Genomic DNA, 3,957 nt, shown 5'->3' with positions numbered 1-3,957 from the left:
AAATAAAATAAAATTGGGGGTGGCCGTAGCGAGCCACCCCCTTGGTGCTCAAGGGGGTGGACGAAACCACCCCCAGTGGGTACTGGGGGTGGCTCGGCCACCCCCATCCGGCCAGGCCACCCCCAATTTTTTTATTCTTTTTCTTTTTTTGAAAAATTATATTTTAAATTTTTTTTTTAAAAAATAAAAAATAAAAAATTTAATTAGGTGGCCACGTCATTATTGATGACGTGTCCACTTATGTCAGGTGTCGAATGTTAATTGGCCCACGTGTCAGTGACGTGGACTTCCGTTAAGTCAACTAACGGTCAATGGATGGAATGACCAATTTGGTCTTTATAAAAACGTATCTCCTGTGATACAAATCAAAACCTTGGGAAAAAAAATAAAGTGTCCAAACCCTAGGGGTTTTTTAGTATTTAATCCTTTTATTTATTATTTTTTTGTCTCTCACTTTCTTTCTTTTACTCTATCTTCTCCTATTTCTTTTACACTCTCCCACAGAAAATAATATTTAAAAAAAATAAAGAGTAAAATAGAGAATATGTTAGAATATGTATAGAAAAATGAGTAGCTAAAATAAAAAATACTTTTTTAGTAGCTATTTTGCCTACCCCAGCTCATGCCACGTGAGTAATATACTAATATGGATCCCGCGAGCATTATTCATTTATTATATATTATTAAAAAAAGAAACTATAATTGTAAGTTATTGGTTTACCCAAAAACATATTTTTTAATCAAACCAAGAAACAGTGTTGATTATTAGATCTTCAAAGAAAATGATAATTTTTATAAATTGTGGCTAAGCATAATAACAATAACAACAAAAAGACTGATCGCTAGAGGATGATCAAGGTTAGGATCGATCAATGTAATCGAATTCTTTTTTCTTTTCTTTTTTTCGCATAAGTGAGGATCTACAAAACACGATGGCAATTTAATATTATTGATATAATGCTCCCAAAATTAAATAATTAAATTTACTTTACTTAAAATATTCCTTGTAGTTCATTCAAATTAATTAACTGATACTTAGCTAAAGTCACTACATAACACTAATTATAAGAGTATACTATAACATAAATAAATTATTTGAGCCAAACTAAAATATCTTTTTTTTTTTCTTTGAATCAACAAAATTCAATTTATTCACTTTAGAGTAAAAATCTAGAGCTATAAAAACTCTAAACAGATAGAGCAAATTTCTTAACAACATCAAAAATGGTGTTAAGGGTCTCTTCTATCCATATCCTCTCGCCTAACTCCCTAATTGCAGCCTTACCTAACCCATGAGCGGCCCCATTTGCCGTTCTTTTTACAAGACCAATTTCTCACCTTCTAAAAGCTTTCAAAACCTCATGAATATCACCCACGATGTTCCCATATTTGCACCTCATGGGCCCATTGGCAGAGATGGCTTCTACGACTTGGAATCTCCTTCGAACCCGAGATCTCTACTGAATTCTGCTGCACCGAGGGCCCCCATAGCTTCACCCACAACTGGATCTTGAAGAGACTCCAACGTTTTACACATTGCCGCCATAACTAGCCCTTTATCATCTCTTGTAATCACCCCAAGGCCAATACATTTCTGTTTTAATCAATCGCAATATCCCAGTTCACCTTGTAACGGCCACAAGGGGGATCGGTCCATCGCTTTGTATCGTCAACAAAGACTTATAACTTTCAAACAAACATTACTATATCATAACTAACCAGCAACTTGCTAAACAGCAAAACACTGAGGTGTTTCACTGGTGAAAAGATAATTGTGCAAGTCCACAAGTAAATCATTAAGGAACTTGTCTATGAAAAAGAGCCTTCAGTAAAGTTTTTCCTTTCTCAATTATGGTAATAGAAAAACATCATGGTATTCGACGACATGTTCTGTACTTCCTCTGTTATTATGCCAATATAAAAATTTGTTTATTTCGAAATGGAGTAGGCATAATTTCGGTGACAAATCACTTATTTTAATGTAAATGAATTATATAATATTAAATGTATATTTACTCATGGGAAGGCAAGATAGGAAGATGATTCTAGAAGCTAAGAAGTAATCGGTGAACAAGGGGCCGGCAAAGCAACGATTAGAGACTGGGGAGACAAAGTGGAGGAACTTGGAAGATGGAGGGTTGGGGTTTCACAAGCTAGTACAAAATCCCATTCGATTACATAAAAATAATGTTACGGAATAAAAATAATGTTACGGAAGTAACATCAATAAAGTAGACATTATATTATAGTAAACTTATATTTAATATAAATTAGATTTCATTTAAGATTAATTTAAATTAGTTTAATATTATATCAAATATTAATTTAATATTGTAATAAATTAATTTAATATTATAGTAAACTTATATTTAATATGAATTAGATATCATTTATATTGTGGAGAGCAAAAGAAAGAGAGAGAGAGGAAACATATATGACTACATCTTTTCTATTATGATTGTTAATAATATGATTACATAGTTCTCTATTTATAGAAAGAGAAAAAGTAGTGAGCAAGAAACCCTAGACTAAACCTTAGACAAAATAACGCAACATAATATAATAATATCAAATATTCTAACATTTCCCCTCAAACTCAAGGTGCAAGCTTGACTTTGGGAAAAAGAAAGGGAAATAATGATTTTTTTTTTTTTTTTTTTGTCGCCAGAAAGTTGCAGAAAAGTGGGCAGAGAGTGGCGGCCAAAGGCGGAGGACGGCGGCAGAGTAGCAAACGGCAGTTCTCGGTTCTAACCCGTTGAATCGGGTTGAAAAAAAAAATTGGATCCGGATGATTTCTCAAATACTCAAATATCCCCCCTCAAACTCATGTTTGGGAAAAAAATTCGCCAGAAGGTGCCCGGCGCGTGGGAGGCGCTGCTGGCGCATGCGGTGATGATCTCTCAGTGCGTATAGGCGCGTAGAACACCAAGGAGGCGCGTGGTGGCACGTGCAATGCTGGAATGATTTGAAATTGCACAGTTCCATCGATCTAGGGCTGAGACACCACTTTTGGTGGTTATTTGGCTGAAATGAGTCATGCGGGCGGCGCATTTGGCTCGGGCAGGGGCTACCGGAGGAGCGTGGAAAGGCCAATGGCGATGGATCTTCCACAGATCTGTAGATCTGTACCTCGTAAGCATAAATCTGGGATTAATTTTCCCCAATGAGGCTTCGATGAAGGCATGGAAGAGATTTTGAACGAAAAACCGCTTGGTGGCGCGTGGACGACCGAAATTGGGAAGTTGCTGGAGGGAGTGCCGGAAAACGTCAAAGACGTTTATTGGAGGCAACAGAAGGTGGCTTTGATACCATGTTAAATATATTGTGGAGAGCAGAAGAAAGAGAGAGAAGAGAGAGAGAGAGAGAGAGAGAGAGAGAGGAAGCATATAGGAACATCTCTTCTATTATGATTGTTAATAATATGATTACATAGCTTTCTATTTATAGAGAGAGAAGAAGTAGTGGGTAAGAAACCCTAGACTAAACCTTAGACAAAATAAGGCAACATAATATAATAATATCAAATATTCTAACAAGTTTTGTTATCAGTATTTTTAGATTAAAGATAAACATGGTATTTCAATTATCTAATTATGTATTTTAAAGTCAGTATTACATTAATTATATTTCTATGGGTTTATGTCCAAGTGAGTATAGGAGTTCTACTCCAAGTCTAACTCGTTGTACTTATTAAAATGATGATATTTTAATATAAAAAATCATAAAATTAATCTCGTTTGAAAAAGCTTTTTAGGTTTCTTCAAAATTTAAAAGGTTTAGGTTATCTCAAAACCTAAAATCTATCCCTGTTACGTATTCACATAACAAAGAATATGTATAAAATTTATTTTAAAAATATATAAAAGTAATTATCAATTGGGTATGTTGGTTTACTCAACACACTTAACCCGAAAGAGTGGGGTTTCCTCCCTCCCAAATCGAGGGAGAATATTGACA

Source organism: Corylus avellana, chromosome ca2 (assembly GCF_901000735.1).
Source record: "Corylus avellana chromosome ca2, CavTom2PMs-1.0".
Classification (NCBI taxonomy): domain Eukaryota; kingdom Viridiplantae; phylum Streptophyta; class Magnoliopsida; order Fagales; family Betulaceae; genus Corylus; species Corylus avellana.
The sequence above is the reverse complement of the archived record's forward strand: the minus strand, read 5'-3'. Positions refer to the sequence as shown.